The following is an 18,385-nucleotide window of genomic DNA, read 5'->3' as shown; positions in this document are numbered from 1 at the left end:
TCTCTTGTCTTATTGCTATTGCTAAGACTTCCAAAACAATATTGAATAAAAGAGGTGATAGTGGGCATCCTTGCCTAGTTCCTGTTCTTAAAGGGAATGCCTTTAACCTCTCTCCATTAAGAACAATGTTGGCTCTTGGGTTTTCATAGATACTTTTGACTATGTTGAAGAAATTCCCCTCTAATCCTATTTTGTTGAGTGCTTTAATCATGAAAGGGTGTTGTATTTTATCAAAGGCTTTTCTAAGACCTTCATTTATCCCTTAACACCAAGATTTAAGTACCAGTTTCCCAGAAATTTCTTGAAAAATACGAGAAAGTACTTGCCAGAAGTAAATGGGAAGGACCCAGGAGAAATGACAGGGTAATGATGGGCAGGGTCCAATGGTGATTAATTTTATAAAACAATGCATGAGAAGCCAGGCTGCTCCTTGGAGGCAAGGATTCTGAAGCTTTGTCTGACCTACTTTGGACATGTTGCAAGGCAGGATCAGTCACTGGAGAGAGACGTCATGCTTGGGAGGGTGGAGGGACAGTGCAGGAGAGGAAGACCCTCGGTGAGATGGACTGAGTCAATCACTGGGGTAATGGGGGTGGGTATATCAGAGACAGTGAGATTGGCAAGGGATAGAATAGGGTTTAAGGCTATTGGACATATGGTCACTATGAGTCACAGGCACATAACAACAACAATGCATGAGAAAGATTGTATGAAACAAAAAGTGAATTAAGAACAATGGGAAGCACAAACTATACGAACTTTGTAAGCAAACCAATTAAAAAAGAAAGTACTTGCCATATTTAAGAATAAAAACAAACCAAGAAATAGTAGGAAGCATGAAAAAACAAACTGAAGTTGATAGGAAGTGTTTGGGATAACAGGTGGCAAAAACAAATAGGATGTGTAACTACTTCCTTCCCATTCAATAATCTTTCTCCTGAAATAACTGCATGTTATGCAGTTACCATGTAATGAACTTGAGGAATTGGAGACATATGCTTTGAATCAGGTCTCCTCTTAATTAAAGCCTGGTGAAGTATATTCTTTTGTATGGGGGTGACTTGGCTTTTAATTTGCCTTTGTTTCTTCCGGATTCCTAGTTGGATTATGTGCTCATTACTATTTATAGCTTTACTTCATTTTATCTCCTGAATGGCCAAAAACATTATGCTAATTTTAATTTTTTCAAAGAATGTTTGCTTGACCTCCCTATTACTCGTGCTTCATAATGTTTGTTTAGTGTTCATTTTACTCTGGGTCTCAAAAGTCAAGGACCCATTCCTGAGAAGTACTCAAGAAATCTGCAGAAGTGTTGCAACACATTCAAGCATTGGGTACTTTTTGTGCAACACAAAATTTGCATTCATCATTCAATTTTATACCCATAAAACAGACCTTCTTAGTGTAACTTTAAAGAACACTGGTAGTATAGTGTGTAATGGATTGCATTGCTAAGCATAAATCCTCCTGTGAACGCTTAATTTAAGATTTGTAGACTTGGAATGCCAAGGGAGAACCAGAGTGAGTCAGAATCTGCTTGTCTGAAGTAAGTTTGTTTAGGGTGGGTTTTTTTAAAAAAATGTAACATTATATCCCATTCTGCCGGTGAATAAACTGAGGTTCCACAAAGTAAACAGCTATCTAAAATGGTAAAATTAGCACAGAGTGAGGGTTTGTAATAGGTCTGATTTCAGAATTTTCCAGTACATAAAACTTGATTTCTGCTATGCCATTTATACCTGTCATTAAAAGTTAAGCTAATGATCTACTCATTTTGAAGCTGTTACCTAATGAAGGTAATAAAGGATGAACCCCTATTTTATACAAATTATTTCCTTCTGGAAATATTCCATGTATATATTACTTCAGTTTGAATACTTTAAAAAGTACATGTGTTCTAAAATAGATTCAGGCAATTTGACAGGATGGAACTGTCAGAAACTAATTATTATTAATTTTTATTTGTATTCCATCTGAATAACAACTATCGGGTTTATTCACAGAAACAAGTGAATCATGCCCTGTAATAAACTTCCTTAGGAGAATATAAAATGGGAAATCTTGTTATATTACAAAGAGGGGATTATATTAACATAATGGGCTACTTTACTTGGAACTGGCAGATAAAGTATCATATAGCTTCAATATTGCCAATACTTGCTGTGTAACTCTGTAAACCATTCAAACTCTAACTGCCTCAGTTTTATCAACTAAAACCATCAGAAGCTTGGCCTAGATTCTTTCTAAAGTCTCTCATAGCTTAGAAAATACCTGTTTCTTTATATATTTATATTATGTGTCTCATTGCAAATACAAATAACATCATGTTTGCATGCACACAATTTTATCTACAGTACAGCATTCCACAAGAAATACAATCCAACATCGTTTTGCTCATTGTCTATAGAAACGCTGCATAAATATGGAGTTCAACTAACCACAACATAAGAAAGCACAGTCAGTCTTCAAAAACTAGGCATTAACTAATGTTTATGGAGTAGGTAAAATGTAATTCTACATAATAGAACACAGATAAGGCTTGGTCTACATAGATAAGACTTGGTCTTCAGATCTTATGACCTAAATGCTTAATACAAGACCCTCCTAAGCAAGGCTCCTAAGCACTCCTCAGCAAGGCAATTTCTGATATCTTATAATCAAAGCTAAGAAACATTAGATGTTTTAATAGCCTTATGAATTTAATAGCCTTAGGAATGTCTATAATTACCCATGTTAGAGGCCAAGATGCCTCTCAGTCAGAGGCACTCAGCCTTTAATAGCCAGCGAGCCACTCTGAACAGGGCTGAAAACACTTTTAAACCTTTTGGGGTTATTAGAGATAATTAAAAGTGGTTGAAAGTGTATAATATCATTTATCAAAGCACTAAAAGCTGTGCCATAAGAAATACATTGCAACATTAGGAAATGCAATTCATACACTTCTTTGGTTATATATTGTGAGGCCTTAAAGAAAACATATGCAAATACAAAAACATGTAGACATATACACTCATGTAAATGTATAGTCATAAAATAGAAAATAATATATGCATATGCAAAAATGAAAATACATTTTACAGATTTAATTATTTAGGTATACTTATGTTTTATTTAAGGTTCCAAATACTACCTTAATCAATGAATTATAAGAATACGAACATATATAAGAATATATAGCTATTAGCTACCCTAAGGTCAACCCACAACTGAGAGTGACCCTATACACAATGGGATAGGAATATTGTGATCCATAAGGTTTGAAGTGACTAATTTTTCAGAAAGAGAACACCAGGCCTTTCTTCCTAATCTAGGTGGAAATTTTGCTGAAAACTGTTCAGTATCATAGGGGCATGCATAATTTTGAACTTAGGAGCCACTATTTCACTTTGACTTAGATCTACAATGAAAGCCTACCTTGCATTGAATCACCATCATTATTTGTGATGGTCTGGTACTTATCATTGTCTTAATCAGGAGAAAATTATTATGTATGAAATATTAAAAAAAAAACCTTGAACACCACATAGTTGTATGACAGGGCCTACAGTGCTAAGATAAACAAATGTGACTTTAATGTATTCACCACTAACTTGCAGCTGGTTGCAATTGGCAAAGAGCTATAAAGAAGGTTCTCAGAGATTCTGCATCCACATTGAATATGCATATTTATGATAATGGAATTATTTGTTTATTAAATAATTTAAACCTGATGTGAAAAGCATTGCGTGTCAATAAGCAGCTCCATCATTAACCAACCAAAACAGGCTACTACTTTGCACTACTGTGTCATCAACATACTATGTATTTGGTCTTCTTCCTCATCGTGTTCTAGTACTATGACACATTCAGAGGAACAAATCATAAAACCAGAGGGGCATGATATTTTTATAAACTAGCTGAACAGCTATGTAGTTAGCTGAGCTCACAAATAGTATATTCTAGCATAAGTTCTCATCAATAATTTACAGTTTAAAACTCAAATTTTATATCCTCAGCCAAATGATGACACCATGAAAACGCAGTTGTTATGGGCTGAATTGTGTTTTCTTGATCCCCTCCTTCAAAAAAACCCATATGTTGTCAATTCTAACATTTAACTCTGTGGTTATAATCCCATTTGGGAATAGGCTTTGTTAGGTTAAGACAGGACGAATGGATGGTCTGTTTTAAGTCAATCTCTTTTGAAATATGAAAGCCATTGAAGCAAGCAAGAGAAGCAGAGATGGGGTAAGATGGATGCCAAACCACATGGATATTTCCAGGAACCAGAAACTGAACAAACAAGGGCCCCCAGAGTCTACACAGAGTAAAACTTTCCTCTAAAGTTGGCATCCTAGCTTTGGGCTTTCAGTCCTAAAGAGCTCTGGTGCTGACCTACACCCCAAAGAGGTATCTAGCTCTCTGGAGGTTCTGAGGGGGATAGGCTATCTTGTAAATGCAATTTATAGCCTCAGAAAATCAATAGAGGATCAGCTATAAGTCACTTCCAACTCAACAACGAGTCTGAGTTTTCTTGGTTATTGTGGGGGTTTTTTTTGGGGGGGGGGCGTTTAAAGTCTAACTGAAGTATAATAAAATAAATATCTGTTAAAACATGAACTTGTAGTATTTCTGTACAGCAATGTTGGCTAAATAAGACAGCAGCCCAATGTCCTTCTATGACACTTCATAAGGCTAAGTAGACATGTAAGATAGTAAGGTATGGTTTTTTAGTGTGTAATGTGTTGAACTGCGAAACAAATGGCTTGAACCTACCAGCCACTCTGTGGAGGAGAGATAGACAGCCTCCTCCCGTAAGATTTATAACCTGGGAAACTAGGTAGAAGGGTTGCTAAGAGTTGGAACTGGTTTTTCAGGGTGTCTTATAACCCTTTGCAAATGCAAAATACTGTACTTGGAGTAGGCTATTCTCAGAGCAAACAAAGTAAGTGTCCAGTGCATAGACGCAAGTGTTATGTAGATCATCTTGCTGCTGTAGCTATGTGCTGTCAAATCTAAACTCACTCATAGTTGATCTTCCAGTGGGTTTTCAGGGCTTTAGATTGCAGGGGAGGAGATTGCCTATCTTTCTGCAGCAGAGAAGCTGGTGGATTCAGACCAGCTGCCTTAGAGTTGAGGCGGAAAAAAAAAACCAACCCACACAAATATAACTAGAAAAGTCTTAAACCTTTAAAAAGATTAAGTAATTCTGAGGGCACACAATGACTCCACAGCACACTGAGTGAATGAGTCACTGTTTCTGGGGTCTCAGAACCAAAGTTTCAGGGGACATCAAGGCCAATTGGCAAGGTATAGACCACAAAGACAATGCTCTACATATAACTTTGATGAGTAGTAATTGAGAAACTAAAAGCAGTTATCTAAGCTGCTTAAAAAGCAGTTAAAGTAGTTATTTATCTAAAATAGTAATCTAAGGTGACACAATTGGTCTCTTCCTGTCTAGAGCAAAGAAGAACAAAGAAAATCAAAGACGCATGGAAGTAAATAGTGTGGAGGTTAACTTCTAAGATCATGTTGTTGTGTTGTTAGGTGCCCTTGAGTTGAGCATGACTCATAGAGACCCGATGAACAAAAGATCTGAACCCTGTTCTATCCTGCGCCATCCTCACATTTCCTGACACACAATTGCCCACTGCAACAGTCACCATATCAATCCACCTGGTTGAGGGTTATCCTCTCCTTCACCAACCCAACATCACATCCTTCTCCAAGGAATAGCCCCTCCTAGCAAGATGTCCAAAGTATGTGAGGTGAAGCCTCATCATTCTTGCCTCCAAAGAGCACTCTGGCTGCACCATCTCCAAGGCATAATTGTTCGTTCTCTTGGCCATCCATGGGATGTTCAGTGCTTTTCTCCAACAACACAGCTCAAAGGCTTCAATTCTTTTTCTATCATCTTTATTCACTGTCCAGGTCTCAGATGCATAGCTAGTAATCAGAAAGACTATGGCCTAAATCAGATGCACCTTAGCCCTCAAACTGACATCATTACTCCTCAATAATTTGCAAAAGTCCCTAACTGCAGATTTTCCCAGTGCAATGTGTCCCCTTATTTCATAACTGCTGGTACCAAGGGTATTAATTGTGGATTCAAGCAAGATGAAGCTGTTGATAGTTTCAATCTCCTCTCCATCCATCACAATGCTGCCTATTGGTTCAGTGGTAAGAATCTTTGTTTTCCTGACATTGAGATGCAATCCATACCAAATGCTGCATTCCTCGATCTTCTGCAACAAGTGCTTCAAGCCCTCCTCACTTTAAGCAAAGTTGTGTCATCTGCATAACGCAGGTTATTGATTAGTCTCTCTCCAACCATGATGCTATACTCTTCCTCATAGCATCCAGCTTCTCTGATAATTTGCTCAGTATACAGATTGAATAGGTATGGAGAGAGAATACAACCCTGCCACACTCCCTTCCCTATTCCAAACCATGCTCCATTTGCACAACAGCCTCCTTGTTCAGGTGTAAGTTCCTTATGAGCACAATTAAGTGCTCTGGGATTCCTATTATTCTCAGTGTCAGCCACAACTTGTCATGATCCACACAGTCAAATGCCTTTTTATAGTCAATAAAGCACAAATAGACATTCTTCTGGTATTCCTTACTTTCAGCAAAGATGCATGTTACATCAACAATGATATTCCTGTTGCCACGGCCTCTTCTAAATCTTGCTTGAACTTCTGAAAATTCCTTATCTATGTACTGTTCCAGCCCTTTTTAAAAAATTATCTTCAGTAGTATTTTGCTTGTATGTGATAGAAATGATATTGTTCAATACTTTCCACATCCAGATGGATCACCTTTCTTGTGAATGGAAAGAAATATGGACCTCTTCCAAGCCATTGGCCAGACAGCCATCCTCCAGATCTCTTGGCATAGACTGGTGAGTGTATCCAAGGCTGCATCTATTAATTGAAACAAGTCAGCTGGTATCCCATTGATTCCTGGGGCCTATCTATCTATCTATCTATCTATTGCCAATACCTTCAATGCAGCTTCTATTTCCTCCTTCATTACCATTGGTTCCTGTTCATATGGTACTTTCTGAAATTTTTCAATGTCAATCAATCTTTCTGGTATAGTAACTCTGTATATTCACACCATCTTCTTTTGATGCTTTCTGAGTCATTCAATATATTGCCTATAGCATCTTTAAATATTGTGACACAAGGCTTAAGTTTGTTTTTCGGTTCTTTGAGCTTGAGAAATGCAGAGTGAGCTCTTCTCTTTTAATTCTTCAATTCCAGCTCTCTGCATATTCCATAATACTTTGTTTTATCCTCCCAATCTGTTCAGCTCTTTCACTTTGACATATTTTTCTTTAGAGTTGGCTTCTCAGCACTCCAGTGAAATCTTTAGATTCTCTTCTGACATCCATTTAGATTTTTTGTTTTCTTTCTCCTCTGTTTTTGTAATGATGTTGAGAGCAGAAGAATTAGACGGTGCCTGGGTACCACTGCTGACCACTCTAAAAGGGGTCACAGTAGAGATTTCTGGATGAAAAGGAAGAAAAATGTTAAGAAACCCTTAAAGTTATAAAAATGGCCAGGCTTACTGGTCTAGACTTGAAATTGAACTTGTGGCTCAACTTTCATCCAGACAATAGACAGATCAATAAAGTCATCAGTAATACCAGGAATGTAATCACTCCTTGGAACAATCAACCACACAAGATCAAAATAGAAGGATTTGCCCAGGGGTAAAACTTAGAAGGCATGAAGGTATGCGATAGAAAAATGCACAGCAATAAGAATCACAGGGAGAAAGTGGGAAGAACTGTGTTTCAGTGTGGGGATTGTAATCCATATCAAGAAACAGAGTGTGAATGGTTAAACGGAAAACCAATCTGCTCTGTCTAGTTTCATTCAAATCAAAATTTCTTTTCAAAAGGTTGCTCCACATGATGTAGGAGGAAGAGAGGAAGCTTGGAGAAGCAGCCGTTGTAGTCCAGGTGAAAGGGTTAATGATGACAGTGGAGGTGAGCAGAAGCAGAAAGATTCCAGTTTTGTTTTAGAGGTAGCACTGAACAGATTTGGAGTACTCGGTCTGCTCATCAGCTGAGGAATCTATTGACAATCATCACTGCCTCATGCTGCGATCAGGGAACCCTTATGACTGCCCTGACTTGCCTATGTGACATGGTTCTCGAAGTCCTTTGCACCTTAGTCCACTTCTGTTTGGAACATCAACCTGTCTGCCGGTTTTATAATCCAGACTCCTTTCAGCCACCACCTGGCCTGGCCTCCGAGACCCTGAAGCTTTTCAAGACACATGGCATGTCACCATGCTGGTGTCCTAGAGTCACTTACAGAACGGGCCAGCCCAGGTCTAGGTGACTGGAAGGCACCACTATATATTGTCAATGAGAGATCCATTAACCTGGGGTGGCAGGAGCTGTGGCAATACTGTCCAGAGCCAGATAGTATTTATCAAAAGCACTATCACTAACAAAATGATGCTTCAAAGGGATCTGTTTTGGTGTGGTTAGGCAAGATCCCATGTATATCCACTTTCGGGATTTTTTTGTCCTTACCATGAAAAACAAGATTCTCAAGAAGCCCTTATTTAAATTACTTGGCATTTGATGAGTGTAGCAGACAAAGAGACCACCACATGGATCCCCTTTGAGGAAGTACTTGCTACCCAAATTCAGCGAGTTGCTCAGCAGGCTGCGTGCAGCTGTAAGCTTTCTGACTTGAAATTTTACAAATGTAATAAAAAGTAAGGTTATGATCTGAGTGTGTGGGAAATGGTATGGTGTTTAAAGTGTATGGTTACTGTTACATGCCGCCCAGTCAAGACTGACTCATGGTTGAACATTTAGTGAGTTTTCAGAGGCGGTTTGCAGGGGAGGAAATTGCCCATCTTTCTCCCAAGAAGCACCTGGTGAATTCTAACCATATACCTTTGGATTAGCAGTGCAACTCATTACCATTAGGCCACTATAGTTTCCTTAAAGTGAATGTGAAAGGATGAAATATTACTGGGAGAGGGTGAAGGAACTGAAGAAATATATGATTTTCCTAGATAATACTGTGTGCCTTCCATGTTTACTTCTGATAATAGCAGGTCCTAGACAAGAGGACTGGTTTGGTTTGGCTTTGATTTTGTGCTTAATTTTTTAAATTTTTTATTGTGATTCAAGTGAAAACTTACAAAGCAAATTGGTTTTCCATTTAATCATCCATGTAAATTATTGTTTTATGGCATTAATTCAAATCCCCATATTGTAAATAACAGCACTCTTCTATTTCATCTTTGTGATTCTTGTTTCCATTCAATCATATCCTACCTGCCTTCTGTGTTTTATCTTTGAATCTTGCATGGTTGACTGTTCTAAGGAGTGAGTACCTCCCTGGGGTACTAGTCAACTTAAAGGTCTGTCTATTGTTTAGTTAAAAGGTGAACCAACCATAGGCATGTGTTCAATTCAAGGCTCAAGTATCTAAGGGCCATAATCTCAGAAGTTCCACCAGTCTTTATCATACCAGTAAACTTGACTATTTTTATGATTCTGCATTTTTTTCACTTTTTCATCCTACTAACTCCATCAGTGATAGCTGGTTATGATCTACTTCTTCTGGTCTCAGGGTCAGGGAAATTAAGGTTTGCATTGTCCTTCATGCTAACTGTTTCTCCATGTCTTTGATTTTCTTCACTCTTCTTTGTTCCAGACAGTGAGCGATCAATAGTTATTCCTTACATAGCTGCTAAAAAGCTCTATGTTTTTTTTTTCAAGTAGTGGATAGATGCATGGATGTTTACATTATTGCTAATCTTTAAAATGTCTATACATCGTATTTCATATTCAACAGTTTCCTTTTTCATAGATATAAAATGTTTAGGAAATCTTTAATGTTTAAATGTTTACATTTAGCTTTCAGCTTTAAACTTTTAAATTAAATACATAGTTTAATTTATGTTGTATATAGTTACATATAGCTTTATAAAACATTTGAGGATTCTTTTCTACGGCTCAATATGTAATAAAAATTAAAAAGGCAAACAGTAAGAAATAAAGTCTAACAGAAGTCAAGGAAAATTTTTCTCTAAGACATTAATGATCCAATGAGAAGACAAACTAAAATGCTCCAGTGCTTTAAGCAATTGATAAAATATAAGAGAAGAAATCTATTTTCTCTTGATTCTGGAAATATCCTTTTAAATCATGAAAGCTCATCCTAGGAAATAGAATCTTTTACATTTCCTACGGAATGAATACAAGACGATTGTATACTGATGGCGGGATACAACATATATATGAATCAACTTGTCAATGGAAATGTGTTAAATTTGAGAAATGGAAGTAGGAAGAAAAAGTGGATGAAAATGTTGTGACTTAATAGCATCACCCTACCAAGTTAGCAGAGAGCTCTGGTGGCCTAGTGGTAAGGTGTTACTGTCAACTCAAAGACAAGTGGTTTGAACCCACCAGCTGTTGTATGAGAGAAAGATGGGAAGTCTCCTTCTGTGCAATTTATAGACTCTGAAAACTTACTGGAGGGTCAGCTATGAGTTAGTTTCAACCTTACAGCATATAAAGACAATCACCCCCAAGCTGGTAATTATAAAATAATAATGTTTTGATAGGGTAAGAAATGAAATTTTAAAAGTGTACCATTCATAAAGTGTACACCAAAAATTAGAGAGTATGGCAGCACCCATATTTAAATGTGTTAAATGCTGTCTTTTGGACATTATGTCAAGAGTAGAAGGGAAAATGCCTAAGTATGGAGGCTACCAACAGAAAACGAAAACATTTAAAAATAGCACAACTTTGAAGAGTGGGACTTCAAAAATGAAGGGTTAAAAGCAAGAGATTCTGATCTGATTAATTTGCTATAGTATGCTTGTACTGTTATTGTTATATGCCATCTAGTCAAATCCAACTCATAGTGACCCTATGCACAATACTCTGAATTCTGCCCTATTCTGAGCCAATCTCACTATTTCTGACACTCCTGCCCCCATTGCCAGAGTCACTGTGTCAATCAATCTCATCCAGGGTCTTTCTCTCCTGTGCTGTCCCTAAATCCTTCCAATCATGATATCCTTCTCCAAAGGCTGGTTTCTCCTGTCTACTTGTCCAAAATATGTAAGACAGAGCTTCAAAATCCTTGCCTCCAAGGAACAGCTTGGTTTCACTCTATCCAGAAGAGCCCTGTTTGTTTTCTTGGCAGTCCATGATATGTTCAAAACTCTTCTTCAGCACCACAACTCAGAGGCATTGCCTCTACTTCTATTATCCTTGGTCATTGTTCAGCTCTTGAATGCATAGCAAGTAATTGCAAAAACCATGGCCTGGATCAGGCACACCTTAATCTCCAGACTGACATCATTTTTCTTCACTACTCTAGATAGGTCCCTGTCAGCAGATTTTCACTTCTCCAAAGACTGGCTCCACCTAACAAGATGCCCAAAATACATAAAATGAAGCTTTGCTCTCTTGCCTACAAGGAGCATTCTGGGGGCACTTTTTCCAAGACATGCCTATTTATTCTTTTAGAAGCCCATGGGATTTCCATGGGCTACTCTTCTCCAACACCACGACCCAAAAGAACCAATTCTTCTTCTGTCATCCTTATTCATCATCCAACTTTCAGGTAAAGCCTTAAAAGGATTTACAATCCTGTAAACCCATTGTGGATTGCTTTCAGTTGGAACCAGCTACATAGCAGCTGGACTTTTTTGTTGTTTTTAAACTTTTGCTTCTTAAGAAGAAAACAGCAGGTCAGGTAAGTTTATTACCTCTCTTTGAAAATTTATCCATAATTTTGATGAGATGGAAATTGAAGTGGTGTATGAGATGGTAAACTGCTTACAACTGGCCCATATTTGGCACTCAATAGATGTCTAAAGAACAAATTAACGAACAACATTTTAATGGAGAACAAAAAGTGGCAGCTTAGTATTTCACAGAAAATGTGACTTAATCCTTTGAGGGCTACTGAGTTATTGTTTGTTTTGTTTTCATTTTTTTGTTGTCTGTTCTTTTCTTGCCTGAACATTTACTGGCTAAAGGTCACAGGCTATTATTTCTGGTTTCTTCATGTCCTTTATTGCATGCCAACATGATACAGTATTTTTGGCACATTTCCTACCCTTAAGTCTTAAGGCCAGAATTGTAAGCCAAAATGAATGAAAGAAACATGGATTCAGACAAAGAACATTCACTTCATTTGTTTGATTCTTCATTTGAGTAAATGCACCAAATTCAACTGTCACACAGATTTACAGGGATTCTAAGTACAGCTTGTCTCCCCTGAAAATTTGGCAACCAAGCCAGAAAAGAACAAACCTCTGCTCTTAAGGTTGCCATTTAAGAAGGGAATCCTAAGCAAATTGTTTTTTCTTCCACCGAGCAATCAATTAACAGGCTATGCTTCTCTATTCACTTTTATCTTGGCATAATTTCAACTTATATGTTCACATTTAACCTGGTTAAGAGTTGGAATAAACTCTTATTTAACATCCTTCAAAGTACACACTCTAATTATCACCCCTCTTCATCCTTGATTTAAGGCCAATATAATATTTTCATACCTTTCTTTTATTCGTATATGTCCAATACTTTTAACTGATCTATATTATTTATATACATATATGTGGTGTTATTTTGTGCCGTGGAGTCAGAAATTACTCAGAGCTGACTCTTCAGTGGGTCTTCAGAGGCAATTGATTGCACAGGAGGAGACTGCCCATCCTTCCCCCACAGAGCAGCTGGTAGATTTGAACCACATGCTTTTGGGATTGCATTAATTACGCAGCCAGAGCTCCCTGTAGGTCTACATCTACATATACAAAGGATCTCTTGTGGCCTACTGGTAAGAAGCTGCACTGCAATCTCAAAGGCACATAGTTCGAATCTACCAGTGTCTGCAGGAGAAGGATGGGCAATCTCCTCCCTTGTGATTTACAGCCTCTGAAATCTCCCTGCCAACCCAAAAATGGAGAGTTCTAATTCATCAATCAGTCTGAGGAAGAAAGATGAAAATGAATTGTTTATTTTGTTATACATACCAAACAGCTCTTCCTTAATTCATTGTCATCAAGTAGGAACTGACTCACAACTGACACCCAAGCAAGTCTTCCGAGGTTGTAAATCAAGCAGGAGGAGACTGCCTATCTTTCTCCACTGGAGTACAAGAGGATTCAAATAATGTTCATTTGAGTTGGCAGTGCAACTCTTTACCCGCTAGGCCACCAGAGCGCCCTCTTTAGCTACTAGGCTAAACACACACACACACACATCTTCAACTTCAGCTACTGTTGAAGATCAAGAAGTAGACTGCTAGAAGACCTCTGCCTTTTGTCACATTTAGTTATAATTTATCTTTTAAATGCAGTTCTAAACATTATGGTTTTTATTAAAAAATACAGACACTCCCAGAGAGAAAGGAAAACCATAAATACTACGCATGCAAGGGAGTTCTGGTGTCATAGAGCACAGTGATATATGCCGCTAACCCAAGCGAGATACAACTGCTGGACTGACACCCCAGAATTCTCTCTTCAAACACAAAAACTGAGAGATAATGCCTCTCTGACTCAAAAATAAACACAGAATGGTGGTAACTTCCTTGGACTATGTGTTTATTTACAAAAATAAACAAGTCACAGGTCAGCAGTTCTGTTCTGTAGTTTGCTCAATGAAACTTTCTTAGGAAGATAAAATATAACCATTGACTCCACCAGTTGGCAATTGCCCATGACAACTGACAAAAGGTCTGATTACAGTAACAGAAAGACTTATATTTAGTTGTTGGAGGAAATTGATAACGTGCAGAAAATCAACAGTGCTCACAGCCCTCCTTCTTGCCAAAGGCTGGCAGTCATCTGAGGATTTAAGAACAATCACCTCTACTTTGAAAGTTAAAACCACAATCAAAATGTCTGTGTACTATTTGCTTTTTAATCAGTAAAATAACCATCAAACAAACTTAGACATATATCTCAGTCAAACTCCAAACCTCAAACATATTACCATTGTGTCAGAACCAATTAATAATTGACCTTCCATTGGATTTCTAAGGTTGTAAATCACAAACACATAGGAAGATATTGCCCATTTTTCTCCTTCGCAGTTGCTGGTGGATTTGAACCTCCAGGAAGATGCAGCCTTTGGGCTATCAACGCACAACCTAACAAACCATACCATCAGAGCTTTACATTAAAAATCTTTCCCATCAAAAGTAAATTTTGTCTACGAAACTGGCGATAGCGTATATAAACACTGTCTGAGTGTTAACTATGTTTATTTCAGTGTGTTTTATTTTAATGCCAAACACTGAATTTCTCAACCCTAAGCTAAAGTAGCCTTTGTAGAAAATTATTATTGTACTTTCTTCCTGATCACCCTTATTTAAGTTCTGTGAGAGAACGTTTTGGTTTCCCAGGGTTGCCATAACAAACTGTTACAAATTCAGTGGCATTAAACAACAGGAATATATTCACCCACAGTGGAGGAGGCTTGAAATCTAACATCACAGAGCCACCAGGATCATACTTCCTCAAAAGGCTCAAAGGGAGGAAACTTCCATGTCTCTTCCCGCTTCTAGTGACCCACAGGCATTCCTTGCTTAACAGTAGCATAATTCCAATCTTTGACCATCTCTGTCTTCACATGCTGTTCTTGTGAAGATGTCCTTTTCTTACAGGTACATTCCTAATGGATTTAGGACTCATCCTAGTTTAGTGTGCTCTTTTCTAGATCTTTAACTCTAGTACATCTTTAGAGCCCTTACATTCTAAACTTTAAGTAGACATGACTTTGGGGATGACATTACTAAACCCATTACCGAAAATAACAGCACTTTTACATTTATGAAAATAATAATTGGCCAAACTAGAAGATAGGTGCCAGGGGAAACCAAAACTCTGCATTTGCAAATACATTTAAATTATTAAAGTTAAAAAAAAAAAAACCCTAAACAACAAAAAACTTCAAACTCACTGCCATCAAGTTGGAACTGACTCCTACCAACCCCCCCCTCCCCAGTTGGGTTTCTGAGACTGTAAATCACACAGGAGGAGATTGTCATCTTTCTCCCTAAGAGTCTCCAGCGGATTCAAACAGCCAGAGAGAAATGGCCTTTCAGTTAGTAGAGCAACTGCCACATTAATACTAGCATGATTAATTCAAAATGAAAAAGTATAGCACACAGTTTTAGGAATGGAAGTGATATGGTTTTTAAAGAGTTAAAGTTTACAAATATAAATTACATATATATTACAAATATACTCATTTATAAATTAATATACATCCTTAGCTCTGTCTTCTAAGCTACCATCTCTATAAGTAGAGAAATAAGTAACTGCTGATGGATCATTTCCCTGCTTATTCATTATTACATTTTAGAAGACAGACCTTCTGTTTCTAATTCCTTCAAAGAGCTCTAGATTTTCTCAAGTCGTATTTTACATAGGTGGAGACACATTTTGAAGACTGAACAAAATATAATGTGCCTAAGATTCTAACTAATCAATATCTGCTTTTAATTCACAATCAAGAGTAACAATGCTAATTCTTTCTATCATTTAATATTTGCAAACCTAAGGTGCCATTGGGTTGGTTCCAAGTCATAGCAACCTTATGTGAAACAGAACAAAACACTGCCAGGTACTGTCCTCACAAACACTGTGTTTGTGTCTATTGTTATCAATGTACATAATAAGAACTTGGCTAGAGGGTTTTCTAAGTTTAATCTTTATGGGAGCATATTTCCAGCTCTTTTCTCACAGAAATCTAGCTGTTGAATGGCTTTGGCCTATCAGGCTTTCAATAAATACAAATTAAAATTCATTCAAAAATATTCATCCCCATATGCATATATATGAAATAAAAACTAATATCAGTGAAGTTTCACATTTAGCATAGTACTAAATAGGTTTTATTCATTAGCTCTTTGGTTAATTAAAATATCACCAAGTATCTATTAATGTCAGGCAATATACAAGTCACTGAAAAAGATACAGAAAATAGGATACATTCCATGATAAAGGTGAGAACTGGTGTTGGAAATGAAATATGATTCCGGTAATTTCTTTACTTCTAAAAAATATTCAAATTATGGAAGAAGCATTTTTTAAGAAAAATTTTTATTTTACTTGTTATTTTAATGAAAGTTTACAGAAAATCCTGCTTACTGAAACTGAGGAAGACCTGAAGAACTTGCTGCAGAAGATCAAGGACTGCAGCCTTCAATATGGGTTGAAGCTCAACATCAAGAAAACAAAGATTCTAACCACTGCACCACTGCAACAACAAAAACAAGTGAACTAAAAAAACTCATTACTGGTGAGTTGACACTAACTCATGGCTGACCCTCCAGTGGGTTTTTGGAGAATGTAAATAACACAGGGGACGACTACTCATAACAACAACAAAGTTGGAATTTTATTCATTCATTGTTGCATATTTTCCTCCTTCCCTTTCCCCCAGTTCACTTTCTTTCTTTTTAATATCCATTAATTCATTCTTGCACAAAAAAAAGCTTTTATTCAGGCATAATTTTGAATTGCATACTCCTAGACGGAGTTCATTCTGTTCCCCTAGATTTCAATTATCTTTTTAATCATGTTGTTATTGCTATGTGCCATCGAGTTGCCTGTTACTCAGTGACCCTAAACCCTGCTCTATCCTGTTCCAATCTCACTGTTTCTGACACACCTACCCCCAACAGCCCAGTAACTAAATCAATCCATCTCATCAAGGGTCTTCCTCTCCTGTGCTGTCCCTCCACCCTCTCAAACATGACATCCTTCTCCAAGGACTGGTCCCTCCTTGCAACATATACAAAGTATGTCAGATGAAGCTTCAGAATCCTTGACTCCAAGGAGCAGCATGGCTTCACCCTCTCCAGGACGAACCTATTTGTTCTCTTAGCAGTCCATGGTATATTCAATACTCTTCTCCAACACCATAGCTCAAAGGCATCAATTCTCCTTCTATCATCCCTAGTCATTGTTGTCCAGCTCTCTGATGCATAGCAAGTGATTGCAAAGACTGTGGCATATATCAGGCACACCTTAGGCTGACTTAAACTCCGGACTGACACCGTTGCTTTTCAATACTTTAGAGAGGTTTCTAACCACAGACTTTTCCATTGCAATACATCTTTTATTTACCCGGCTACTGGGGCCAAAAGTGTTGATTGTGGAGCCAAGCAAACTGAAGCTGTGAAAAATCTCAATCTCTTCACCATACATCATGATGCTGCCAAATAGAAAGCAAACAAATCTCCACCTCATCAGAACCTAGTTCCTTACTTTTTTAAGAGAAGCTCAAGTCCTATAACCCTTTCTATTTCTATAGCTATGACTCACTCATAGCTTTTGAGTCAGAAGTGACCCATAGTTGACTCTCACTCACTGGGTTTCCAAGAATATAAACCATAAAGGAGGAAATAGCCCAGCTTTCCTCCTCAGAGTTGTTAGTGGAGGTGAACCACCACAGACATAATATCCTTTGGGTTAGCAAGGCAATTCCACATAAACTAGGCTACCAGAGCTCTGGTATACAGCAATAAAGGAATATCTATATGTATATAAAAGGTAATACCACATGCAAGCAAAATATTGCTGATGATCATTTTAAAACAGTTAGAAAAGCACATGAAGAGAGAACTGCCAGAAGTTCAAGCAGGATTTAGAAGAGGCCATGGCATCAAGGATACCACTGCTGATGTCAGATGGATCCTGGGTGAAAGTGAAGAATACTAGGATGTCTATTTGTGCTCCATTTACTGTGCGGATCATAACAACTTATGGCTACCACTGACAAGAATGGGAATCCCAGAGCACATGTGTTCATGTGAATCCTATGCCTAGACTAGGAGACTGCTTTGCAAACAGAGCACGAGGACACTGCATGGTTTAATATTAAGAAGGGAGCACATCAGGGTTGCATTCTTTCTCCATACCTACTCAATCTGTATGCTGAACAAATTACTCAAGAAGCTGGACTCTGTGAAGAGAAATGTGGAATCAGGAGCAGAGGGAGACTCATGAATAACCTGTGTTATGCAGATAACACAACCTTGGTCACTGAAAGTGAGGAGGCCTCAGATCAAGGAATGCAGCCTTCAAAATGGATTGCATCCCAATGTCAAGAAAACAAAGATTCTCATCACTGGACTGATAGGCAACATCATGATAGATGCAGAAAAGATTGAAACTGTCAATAACTTCATCTTATCAGGAGAAGTATTTCCCTGGGAAAGTCTTCAGTCAATGACCAATCCAAATCATTGAGAAGTAATAATGTAGTTTGCTCATATGTTATTTCCTTAAATTCCTCTGTATCTGCCAATTCCTTTCTAGATAATGACTCAGTATATTCCTTCCATCTTCTTTTAATACTTCCTGGATCATTTAATATTCT

Source organism: Elephantulus edwardii, unplaced genomic scaffold (genome assembly GCF_000299155.1).
Source record: "Elephantulus edwardii isolate Elephantulus edwardi_28Jun2011 unplaced genomic scaffold, EleEdw1.0 scaffold00040, whole genome shotgun sequence".
In the NCBI taxonomy this organism is placed as follows: Eukaryota; Metazoa; Chordata; class Mammalia; order Macroscelidea; family Macroscelididae; genus Elephantulus; species Elephantulus edwardii.
Note: the sequence above shows the minus strand (reverse complement) of the source record.